Source organism: Haemorhous mexicanus, chromosome Z, assembly GCF_027477595.1.
Source record: "Haemorhous mexicanus isolate bHaeMex1 chromosome Z, bHaeMex1.pri, whole genome shotgun sequence".
Taxonomy (NCBI): Eukaryota; Metazoa; Chordata; class Aves; order Passeriformes; family Fringillidae; genus Haemorhous; species Haemorhous mexicanus.
In genome coordinates, this window is record NC_082381.1 from 43,535,411 (window position 1) to 43,548,305 (window position 12,895).

Here is a 12,895-nt window from a genome sequence, read left to right on the forward strand (position 1 = left end):
CTTGTTTGTCCTAACACCAGCTGAGTCCATTTTTTTATATTGGTATTACACCAGATCATATAATCTCCATGCCACAGTAAAATATGAAAATTAGGCTCTGATCATGTTACCAGACATGACCGTGTGCTGAAAACCGAGCTGCTTGCATGCATCACTCCTGTTCCTTCCAGAGGTCATCCCAATTTTAAATCTAACTTTGAAGATCACAGAGGCCTTTTCCAGACTTAATGATTCTATGATTCCATGATCACTGAAAAAACAGCCTCCAAGGATTGTGTGCTTTGGGTCTCTGGCACGTACAATCCTACCTAAAAACTACTCACTTTGAAAAACCAAATCTCCCCACAGATACTTCTTTCCCTGGATTTTTCTGAGGGCAAGGAGAGAAGCCTGGCACTCCTCTGCACGGCAAGACCAATTAACTCAGATGCCATCAACAAATGCAGCCCCATTTCTCCCCAGATCAGTCCTGGCATGCCTGTGCCTCAGGGATATGCAGGAGAAAGTTTAATTCAAGTCACCCACAAAGGCCACTACCGGCAAGTTCCATGAACACTTTACAACGCTCCCTCAGAAGCACCAGAGTGAAACTTTGCAATCAAGCATTCAATAAAGAAAATTTTGCTGTAAACAGCTTCTGTAAGTGACTGGTACTTTCACTGCAGAACAAATGAAAGCTTTCCCCCGTGGTTGTCAGGGCACACCTGAAAATATTGGGCTCTATGTCCAAGCAGGAGCAGAGCCACGCTGTCCTGAACTGTAACACAGAGAGGGAGAAGCAGCAGGGGAGCTCTGCAAAAAACACAGCCCAACACAGCACTTCTCTTATTCTTGTACCAATCACTTATTGCTTCCCAGACAAGATGGATCAGACTGAAAAGTGAGTGAATGGTCTCTGTCTTGACCTGTCATTACACTGTAAAACATCACAAGGCATGAGACTAAACTGGAAACACTGCAGAAAACCTTTTTTTATCAGGAAGGACTATCTCATCTCTAATGCCAAACCAGCCTTGCTCAGATTTCAAGCCTTCTTCAGACCTCCTTCTACAATTCAGTCACATCCTAGTTGAGAAATGGTAATTTCAGGCCTTGCCTGGCAGTTGTGTTAAAGCACTGACTCATAAATAGTTAAAATATTATTATGCTTTATAAAGGTTACATATTACCAATTAAAATGTGGCTTAATATTATTTAAATGTCTGAGAAACTATTTATGAATACAATTTAAATAGAATTTACTTCCAGAAGACCCAAGAAGTATTCACCTATTTAAATATATATAAAATACACATGCAAGTGTATCTTATTTCTAAGAGCTGAGTACACCTTGGTCTTTGTAAATAGATGTCTGGGAACTGAACTGGCTGGCATCCACTGAGCTTATTTATCATGAAAAACAGAGTTTGCTACATTGTCTCCTAACCAGACAATGTAGAATTATATCACTTTTTAGGCTGGAAAACAGCCTTAAGATCACCAAGTTCAAAAAGGCGTCATGGGATCCTCACTCAGGTTTCCTATAGTATTGCCATTTTTTGATACGTATAACTAGGATACAAATATTCAAGCTTCTGTGGAAAATTTGAGTGGAACAGTCTTTCTGATAGCTGAATGAACCGCAGAAGAAAGGGACTGAGACTGAGATAACACAGATAAAAGTAGGAACACTGGCTGTCCAAAATTAACCACTTTGTGAAGGAGAGTGTCCATTTGTTAAGTGACAACAAACAGGGTCCCCCTACGGCTGGTGTTGCACAGTCTTCAAGCCAGAGACAAAATAGGGATGGGTAACAGAAGCTCATCTGAAACTGGAGATACACAGAAGTCATTGGCAGAACCAAAAGCTTGGGAGCCCCACTCCAGTGTTTGGATCAGATGTGGCAATGTTTGACTCAGATCAGTGTTTTCTCTCCCTCCTGGAGTCCTCTGGTTAATATCAGCTCGGGCCATCAGAAGTTAGTAAGGACAAAGCTCAAAGATTATGATGCAAACATAGACCAGCATCCCTGGGTTTCATACACAGGTGAAGTACTGAGCAGATCAAAAACTAATTTGAGTCACATAGTTTTAAATGTAATTGGGTTCATCTGACCTAAGCTGTATTCTACTTCAGACTCAGTCATTCATCATTTCACTCATGGTGAGAACTTACTATTTTTAGAGCTCAAATCAGATGGCCAGTTTTCAGATATCCACCTAAGAACAGTATTAATTCCTTGCTTACAATACCCACTAGAAGTCTGAATGGAGACAGGTACATCCAGCCAAACAAGTTTGCATAACTCACCGTAATGGACATGGAAGGAATCTGATTTTAATGGGAACAACAGTTCTTAGAATTCTGACAAGACACTATCTACATAGAGCAGTAATGACTGATGTATAGTCCTGCATTTAGGAGCAATGTTATGGCTGCTTTCAGGGCTGAGAATGGAAGAGAAGAAGATCTGGGCTGCTCTCAAACTAGTCTGTATTTTCAATAATTGTGTGGATGAAAACAGCTGAAAAGGGATGATGCAGAAATATAACACTGATGAGCTCTATTAGTAGGGGGTAATGATAATACAGGGAAATTAGGAAATTTGCACAATGTAGGGGAGAGCTTCAGGTGCAGATAAACATATTGACAACTCTGGGATGAGGTCAGACAGGAAAACTATGCTGCAGAAATCAGTCACTGAAAATGAAGGCTGTCATTTCTGCGAGAACTTCTCTGAGAAAGAAACATCTCCAGAGTAGAGAATTTTGGCACAAAGTGGAAAGGCATCTTGGACAAAGATCTTTGTATATTTCCATTTCTTTGCATAAGTGTCTGCAGCCACAGTTTGAAGTTACATACCCAAATAACAAAACTCCAGGCTAACCTGGAACAGACTCCTTATCAGAATCCTTGTATTCCAGATGCAGTGCTTTTCCAGATTTGTTAAGGCTGTTGAGTCTGATGATAGATGGGAACCCTGCTGCCTCCTTTCCAGACTTCTGAAACCTTTTTATGGACCTATCAAATGAGGAGCTCTATCAAGAGACTGCAGTATAGTAACACTGCATGAAGGAAAAGAAAACACACAGGCTGTCACCTGGCCTTTAGTCAAGCCAAGGGCAGAGCACTGTGAACAGAGGAGCACTTCTAAAGGGGAAGAAGAAACCATGCACAATTTGTGCTTTCATCATACATACCTCATGGCTGGCTGAATTGGTGTCTTTCTCTAATCACTTATTTTCTGGACAAAGGAAATGCACTAGGGTTCCTTTGTCAGGATTTCAACAAAGCATTGAGCAGATATGAAGCTGTCACTTAGGACAGAGACAACGAGAATTATCCAAAGAACTTTCAGGAGAGAATTGAGCTTGAAGAATCTGTAAGACCTGAACAAATTTCAGGGAAATTATGTACACCACACCAGTGCTGTTGTGTGGCACAAGGTTTCCAATATAAACAAGTTTGTTCTGTATTTGGGAAAAGATGTGAGGGGATGATAACTTTTGATTTCTGGTGTCCAATCAAGGGCCTGAGTGTAAAAATTTGTTCTCTACTCACAGTGACTCAGATTTGAGTGTCTTGCTTTCATCTAACGGAGAGAAACATTTCATTAAAAGTTTAAAGCAATTCTTCTTTGAAACCTCTGTTCTTTGATCAAGTTTCCTGAAATCAGCTGACAAGTTCAAAATTTTCAAAGAGAGCAGAAAAATTAGTATAGTTTTTCTGCACATTTACACACAATATTTCATCACCTTTCTCCTCTAGAAAGCCTGGTTTAAAATATTCATGTATATATAAATGATGTACTAAATTATTTCTAATGTAGCATGCAATGCATTTAATTATAATTAAATATTAATATAATGTTAAAAAAAGAAGCACGTTGAAAATAGCATCTAAAGCTCTGAAAGGTTGCCACAAAACACCATTCTGTGCTGCTACTGAACATTAAGAGCTGTCGTGTACTAACCCCCTCTGCTTGCAAGCCTTTTGTTTGACACTAAATTTAGGATCTCCCTTTGAAGGACAATGGAAAAGAAGATTGGGTGAGTTGGCCTAGATATCTTCTCTGCTGTTGTTTCATGCAAGATTGACTCTGTCTTCCTTGATGACAAGATGGACATGACATGACATGAAGCACAGAGGAAAGCCTGAGTACCATCAAAAACACAGCTTCTGTGGCCTAGCTGCAAGTCACCAACTTTGCAGAACCCTTGTGCTGAGGGAGGGTACAGCCAGCACCTGTGCTGATTGTCTCAGGCTTTGCATAAGATTGCTGTCCTCACGCACAGCATTACAAATAACTAAACTACAAACCCAGCTACACACAAGCTGTGTTGACCCCATAGCCTCTGCCAAGCAGAGGACAGTTATTAAACTCTATTTTGCTACCTGAAGCAAGTCCTACGGAACTCTACACTGTGGCAAATGCACAAAAGCTTTTCTTCAAGAGGGGTCTAAGCACTGCAAACCTAAGCCCAAATCAATATTATCTACAGCAGGGGGCATCAACTGCAGCTTAGGCACTACTGAGAATAGAGAGAGGAAAATCAAGGTAGTGGGAAAGGTATTGAAGCCAGGAAGTCAAAATAATTCCTCTCTTTCCCAGATTACTAGTCCAGGATACCTACTCTACTATGTCCTCTCTAGTTAGAAATCATTATTTAGGGCAAGGTAAAAAAGAGAAGAAAAATAAAAAAGATAAAAACCTAGTTGTCTTTTTTTCTTTGCTGAAAGATCAGACTCCTAAAAACAAATTCTGTAACTTGGACATTCAGTTGTTTCCTTGATTCAGCAATCTAATCAGAAGACCTCACTGTCCTGTCAAGGTCAAGGGAACATGACTCAAATAAAATGTGTCATCAGCTGGGTAAAATATTTTCACAAGAATGAAATTTCCCTATATCATGGGGACAAAATGTTGCAGAAAGTGCCTGTGTTGCTTTTGAAACAAGTGACATGCTGAGACAGGAAAAGCAGGCATCTTGTAGGGCTTTCAGCTTCACCTACAGAGTTCATTTCTTTTCCTGGTGTACTCTACTTCCTGGGTCTATTCTCTCTTATCCTGCAATCCCTCTCCTGTTCTGTTACTTTTCAAAAGAAGAGCCAGTTGTTAATCATAGAGTTACAGAATCAATAGAATCATACAATGGTTTGGGTTCTTAGGGACTTTTAAGGTAATTTTCCTATCATGGGCAGGGTTGTTATATCCATGAGCTCAAGCTGGCCAGGGCCCCATCCAAGCTGGTTTTGAGAACTGCGAGGGATGAGGCTTCCACTTCCATGACTTCTCTGGGCAGCCTGCTGCTGTGCCCCGCCACATTCTTGTACAGAATTTCCTCCTAATATCTGATTTAAACCTGTTCTCTTTCCATTGCCCCTTGTCCTCTCACTGCCTCCTGAAATTCAATCAACTTTTTTCATCCCCATTTAAATATTGGAAGGCCACAATGAGGTCAACCCTGCCCAAATCTTCTCCAGGCTGAAACAACCCCTGCTCTCTCAGCCTGTCTTCATTGAAGAGAATTGCTCTATCCCTGTAATCATCTTCAGGGACCTCCTATGCTCCAAGAGGCCCATGTTTTTCCTATGCTGACAACCCCAGAGCTGGATGCAGTACCCCAGGCGGGGTCTCATGACACAGAATAGAGCGCAGCAGAATCCCCTTGACCCTGCTGGCCACACTGCTTGGTGCAGCCCAGATCAGGTAGAGCTTGTGAACTGCAAGAGCTCCTGGCCAGGTCACATCCAACCCCTCACCCACAAGAAGCCCCAAGGTCTTCTCTGCAGGGCTGTGCTCAGTGAGCCCATCTCCCACTCTGTATTTACATCTGGGATTTCCCCAAACCAGGTGCAGCACCTGGCACTCGGACTTGTTGAACTTCATGAAGTTCATTGGCCATATTCTCAAATTCGTCCAGGTCCCTCTGCATGGCATCCCATCCTTGTGTTGTGTCAGCTGCACTGCTCAGCTTTGTGTCATCTCCAGACCTGCTGGGGATGCACTCAATCCCAGCATCTGTGCCATTGATGAGGACACTGAAGAGCACAGTCCCAGCAGAGAGCCCTGATGGACATCACTTGTCACCAGCTTCCACCTGGACACAGAGCACAGCTCTCTGGTGGCATCCATCCTGCCAGTTCCGTATCCACTGAATAGTCCATCTGTTAAATACACGTCTCTCCAGTTTGGACATCAGGATGTGATGCAGGACTACATGAAAAATGTTACAGAAGTTTAGGTAGGTGACATCCATCAGTCTTGTCTTGTTGACCATTACTCCATCACAAAAGATCTTCAGATTGGTCAGGCATGATTTGCCCTTAGTAAAGAAAGCTGTGCTGGGTGTTTCAGATCACCCCCTAGTCTTGCATGTGCATGACATCCACTCCATGAGGATCTGCTCCATCATTTTCACAGGCACAGAGGTGAGGCTAACTGGCCTGTAGTTCCCTGGATCTTCCCTTTTCCCCCTTCTAAAGTAAGAGTGACATTTCCCTTTTCCAGTCACCAGGGACTTTGCCTGACCACTGTGACTTTTCAAGTATGGTGTAGATTGCATTGGTAGCAATATCATCAGCTCCCTCAGGACCCTGGGATGTATGTTGTGACCCCATAGACTTGTGCCTATTCAGTTTCATCAGGTGGTCTTGAAGCTGCTCTTTGCTTACATTGGGAGGGACTTCATTCCCCCAGCCCCCACCTGGAGGTTCCAGGAGCTGAGAGAAGTGGGAAGCCTGACTGCCAGTGAAGACTGGGGCAAAGAACTCACTGAGTATCTCTGCCTTCTCCAGATCCTCGGACACCTGTTCTCCCTTCTCATTTATCAGGGGGTACACTCTCCTTGGCCTTTCTTTTCTGACTCATAGGCAGCTTCTTTTTGTTATTCTTTACATCCCTCACCAAGTCCTGTTCCATTTGTGTCTCAGCTTTGTTGATCCCATCCCTACATATCTGAACTGTTTCCCAGCACTCTCTCTAGGCCACATGTCCCTGGTTCTACTCTCTGTGTATTTCCAGCTCATTGAAATCCTCCTCCTACAACAGGAACTTCTGGGGACTTGAATAGGCCAAGAATTAATAAATAATAATTATGCACAAAGCACATAACCATGGTAGCCAGGTTCACATTAGCATTTCCCAGCTTTCAAGTGCCCAGCCATGCAAAAGCTCCTTTTAACACTGTTTTTTGAAATTGTTTATGAAGCACTTAGCTCGTAAAAAGCCCCTCTTAGATGGCATATATTTATTATTAATAGAAACAATGCAGGTGCAGAGCAGGCAAGCACAATTGCTTTTTTGAGATTAAAACAAAACTAAAAGTGTGTTTGAAGCTCTAGCTCCAACAGAAATAAATATAAGCCCTTTGGTGAAAAGTTCATGGCTCAACACTAAAAAAATATAAGAAAGCCAGAGTGGCATGGGAAATAGTTATGCATGGAGGAGATGCTGGCTAATGTCCTATACGTTTGAGACACTTGATGATTCACGATAATGAAAGCTTTATAATGCCTAAATGGGAAGCAGAGTTTCCAAGTCCCTGTGCACTATGAAATAAACAAGACCAGGATGGTATATTTCAGCTGACGCAAGTAAAAGCAGCAAAAGAGTAGCAGCAAGAGATTCTCTAGCACAAACTAATAAGCTTCCTACTAATCCAGTCAACATCTCCACTGTTTCCCTTCCTCCCAGGAAGCAATATATGAGAGATGGCTATACAAGAGACTCATGAAAAAGGTCTCTCTCCTCTTACTCTGCTCAACAGAGAAAACTGTGTCATCCCCTACACTTTCATCCAGTCCTTTCTCATAGCCTCAGCCATCTGCTGAAGACAAACAGATAAAGAAGAGCCCTGGTATCTATACATCACCTCACCCCATGCTGGAAAAGTGAAGGACAAAGCTGGCTTCTACTTCCCTTCCCAGTCCTTGTATCACATCCAGAAAACCTTAGGAAAAATAACACAAAGGTGGAAAATTTACTCAGTGCTTGACTGCTGGGCAAGGCAATGACAAAATCCCTTATCTGAAGAGCTGAAAGGAAATGAGCAGGGACCACCATGTGCCACACAGCTGCTGGAGCAGCAGGCCAGCTGAGAGGTTATGGCTCAGGGCTAGGACAGAACCACAGGGTCACTCAGCTAGAAACAATAGTGGTCACCTGGCACTGGACAGTTTCATCCCCTTCCAGGGGGCTAGAGATCAAATCTATTATGTAATGGCTTCATTTAGCAAGCCATAACTACACAAGCTCTGAGAGCATAAATGGGATCTTCTTTCATCAAGTGCCATTCTACTTTGAAGTCGTGTTCTGTCCTGGCATGCCACACTTCTCCAGAAACTGCTCCCAGAAAAGCTCTTCAGACTCCAGTTCCAGAGAGCATGTAGTGAGGTCCTGAGGACAACGGAGTGAATATTAAACAGTGTTCATCCCTGGGTTTCTGATTAATTTCCTACATCTGTTCTTCTCTAAATCAGTCTTCAAATTAGAAGCAAATATTCATAATTTCCTGCCTTTCTTTCCCCTGAATATCTAAATTCAGACTCATGGGCTGATATCTTTTCTTCTCTGCACTGGTAAAGATGCCAATGTGACTGCTGACTGGTGGCATGTTGCACAGTGCATCTACACCTATCTCAAGCCAAAAATTACCAGCAGTATTTCTGTGGCTCCAGACTGATTTGAGGCTGCCAAGTTAAAAACAGACTGGCAACTGTAAAGAAATGGATGACAAAGCTCCTTCCACAACATTGGGTAATAGCTTCTCTTGGTGCCCTGGCAGAAAAAGCTAGCCAACAACCACATTTGAGAGAGACTCAGAGAAGTAATGTGGATCAAGTTATACATCATCTACTTCTCTGAAGCTCCACGGGGATGCAAGGGAGTAAAAAAGATCCCACACTATTTCCACCATCCAGACGGGTATATGAGGTTCTGTAATAAGCTGGCAAAAGATACATGAACACCTATGGGCTTGTATTGATTACTTACATGGCATTGAGGGCCTCACTGGGAAACAATCACAGACCACCACAACCATTAATAGAGCAAACACAGTGTGAGAGGCCTGAACTGCAAAGAATCCAACCCCAAGCTCACAGAAGTCAGATTTTTTTAATGACTTCCGAACAGTCAGAAATTTTAAAGGAACAGTAATGCTGATCACTCTTTTGCTAAGAGTTAATTATAACTTATTGTGTAGGACATCTATAGTTCAATACAAATAGCTAACCCAGAGAAAGCTAAATAGCCACTACATCAGTTCTCATGCTTTCTCTCTATAGGTGAACTACAGCGATGAAGCTTCTTCCTGGTTTTGAAAACAAAAACTGGAACAGTCTTACCCAAGAGTGCTAACTCAGATCATCTCAGCTATCAATGCTGTTGCATTAATTTCAGCAGCATGAAGGGATTTAGCATACAAAGGGCAGTGTTGAACAGCAGTGAATTAAGTCAAGCAGTAATATTTCTCAAAAGAACTAGATTGTAGGTCAGGTATCTTCTAGCATTTTATTAATGAGCTAGAAGATAAGGGTCAGCTGTGTGCTATTTAAATTCACAGAAGCATTGAACTGGGAAGTGTTAACACCATCTCTGGGATATCAGAAGTAGTATGAAAAAAAGACAGGAAAAAGAAATGCATGGTTCACTTGAAAATTGCCACATTCCTGCATCTCAGAAAAAGATCCAGTTCTTCTGTGGACAAAGAATATTTTCTTGGGGACGTGTAACTAACAAGTAATGCTTAGCCCTCCCTACAAAATGAGCCTCAGTAGGGTTTGAACATCATTACTATACTTCATTTTCACCTTGAGAAAAATTTAGACATGATTTCAGTTAGGATAGAGTTGGTTTTCTTAGCAGCTGGTATAGTGCTGTATTTTGGGTTTTCTATGAGAACAATGTTGATAACACACTGATGTCTTAGCAGTTAGTAAGTAGGGTTTACTCTAAGTCAAGGATTGTTACACTGTGATTTTATTTTGCAGGTTATTGTTTGATTTGTGCCTTGATAGTCCTTTTGGGTTTTTCTCCCCCTGTTTCAGAGGGACACAGACCTGCCTTTGTTATTCAATTGAGCAGGTGTCCGTTTATCTGTTTGTTATTTAGCTACTTTCCTGCCAAGTTTCAAACCCCTTCTTCCCACATCCAGTTGTTAACCCCTCCTGTCCCAAGCAGTTTTCCTCCCTTGTATCCCCTGCCTTGTGTTCCACACCCAGTTTCCTGATTAGTTGAACATTGTATCTTCCCTTGAGACCTGCCCCCCTTTATAAGCTGCTGTTTGCCCCCAGCTCCTTGCCTGGGACCCCGAGACTCAGGGAGTCAAATCTGAGTTTACATCAAATAAAGTAACCCAGTGCCACCCAGGCCCCTGCTGTGCCCTTTTGGTTCTACGGTGCACCTCCCCTGGTAGCTGGGATTCTGCGGAGTCCCGGAAAAGGGGAACAGGTGCCCCCCCACTGTCACCATCTAGCCAGGACGTGAGACAAAGGATATTTCCTTCCTGCGCTCTCCCAGCGAGCAGGTGCACAAGAGGCTGGGAGGGAAGACAGCCAGGACACCTGATCTGAACTTACCAAAGTGGTATTCCATACCATGAAAGATCATGCTCAGCATATAGAGCTGGGAGAAGAGGGACATTCAAAGTGATGGTGTTTTTCTTCCCAAATAACCATTACACATGATAGAGACCTGCTTTCCTGGAGATGGTTGAACACCTGCCTGACAGTGGGAAGTAGTGAATGAATTCATTCTTTTGCTTTTCTTGTGCGTGTGGCTTTTGCTTTCCCTAATAAACTGTCTTTATCTCAACCCAGGAGTTTTCTTACTTCCACTCTTTTGGTTCTCTTCCCCATTTCTGCTATGGCGAAAGTGAGCCAGTGGCTGAGTGGTGCTTAGTTGCCACCTGAGGTTAAACAATGACAGATTTTATGTGTATGTAGTGTTGGAGTTTTTTGGTTTTATTTTTTGTTTTGCTTCTAAAGCTGTAACTAGCTTTTCTTGCAACAGCCAAAATTTTGGTCATGTTTCTCTTTAGAGGGAGAACAATCCAGAGCTTAGTGAATTATTCTTTAAACTGACAAGGAGACACAAATAGGGGGAATAAAACCCAGATTCAAATTTTTAATTTTGTGTTATTATAAGCACTTGGACTCCCTGTCATCTCTGTGGTAGCTTTCATGACCTACTAAACACAGCTTACAAAACAAAAACTCAGATGTACCATAAAGTCCCTCTTTCACCAAAAATCTGAAAATGAAAACAAGTGAGCTTTTGTCCTTCCACTCAACATTGAATTTCCATCTTCCCTGGACTCAGCATCAGCATTTTGGTTGGACAGGTATGCTGCCCTAGTGTGATTCCTCATCTGACACTTTCCCCTGGCACTCAGGGCCATAAGTCCTGGGCTGCTGTGGGTCACACATTCATGTAAGCTGAATGGCCTGTCAAGGAACCAGCTGGAGCAACCTTTGCTTGTGTTGTCAATAGTTACCAGGGCCACTCTTCAAAGCATAAGCAGAATTAAAGGAATCAGGTGACAGTGACCCTTCGTTACCTCTTGAAGTGCCACAGGCCCCTGGCCGCTCTCCAGGAATTATCTGGGGAATTGCTCCAGACCAGATCTGTCATCATGTCATCCAAAAGGACATCCCTCAAGTATCTGACGCTTCATCAAAACATGGCAGAGCCATAATGTACACAATATCCTTCTCCTGTCCTTCATGAAGGCAGCCCAGCTCACGGGGCTAATGGCAAACTTTGGCAGAAGTCACAATGTTTGGCGAAACATTTCCTTTTCAAGGTTGTTGCAAGTACTCTTGGACAGGTAGGACCACTTTAGTCCCTTTCACCAGGGATCTGCCTTCAGGATCTTCAGACCTGTTATTCCACACAAAGATTCCTCATCAATCCCTGTCCCGCTGCAACCTCTTCAGGTTTCTTTGATCTTCAGCCAGTGCTTCCCAAGAGCCGGGCATGGAAAGCAACATTGTCCACATGTTTTGCGCAGGTCTTGCTCTCAGTATGACCTTTCTTGATGTAGGACCCCTATTCTCTCACTTTGCCTTCATTTCTTCTTCCACTGACTGCATAAGAAATGTCTTTCTCCTCCTCCTTTGGCATTCAGGTCTGTTCTCAAGTCCTAAACACAGTTCTACTGAGTTCCACAGGACTATCCCCAAGCTATTCATACACATTTTCTGGATATCAGGCTTCTCCACAATTTGGCTTGCCCTCCAGTACTCGTACAGAGTTTGGTTCTCATCAGGCAGGCTTTGTCTCCAAGCAGTTTTCAGGAAGTCTCCATCAATCTCTTCCTTTTCTCGTATAGGGAACTCTTCTGTACCGAATGTCCCAGCTACTCCAACTGCCTCTGCTGCTCTGCCCTCCTCCTCCTGGTTATTTCTTCTGCAAGTCTGTCTGTTTCTAGTCCTTCTCTTGGCACTTCACTCATCCCAGTGCCACCTCCCATATGTCGCTCCTGCCTAGGTAGAAAGTTCACTCTCAGGCTGCACAACCCACAGCAGAAACATGGCATGCACTCAACGGCATGCACATGCTGCATGAAGCAAGACACTTGAACTTGTGGGGATTGCCTATGATCTATTGACAATAGCCAAAATAATCAAAGTTCTACCTGGGAAGTACGTGACTCAGTCGCTGTCACATTAAGAGTACATTAATTATGTCACAAAACAGTGGGTCAGAGAATTTCTTGTGGTAGTCAGAGATACATTTAGCATTTTACTGTAATTTTCAGCATCTAGACTTGGACCCTGATAGTATTGAATCAGCACTGAAATAACTCTGAACAGCAAGTGCCACAACACTGGACATCTGCTAAAGCACCATTTACAGAAACTCCCATTCACTATGCCAAGAAACAGAATATATCTCTCTTCCTGGGCATA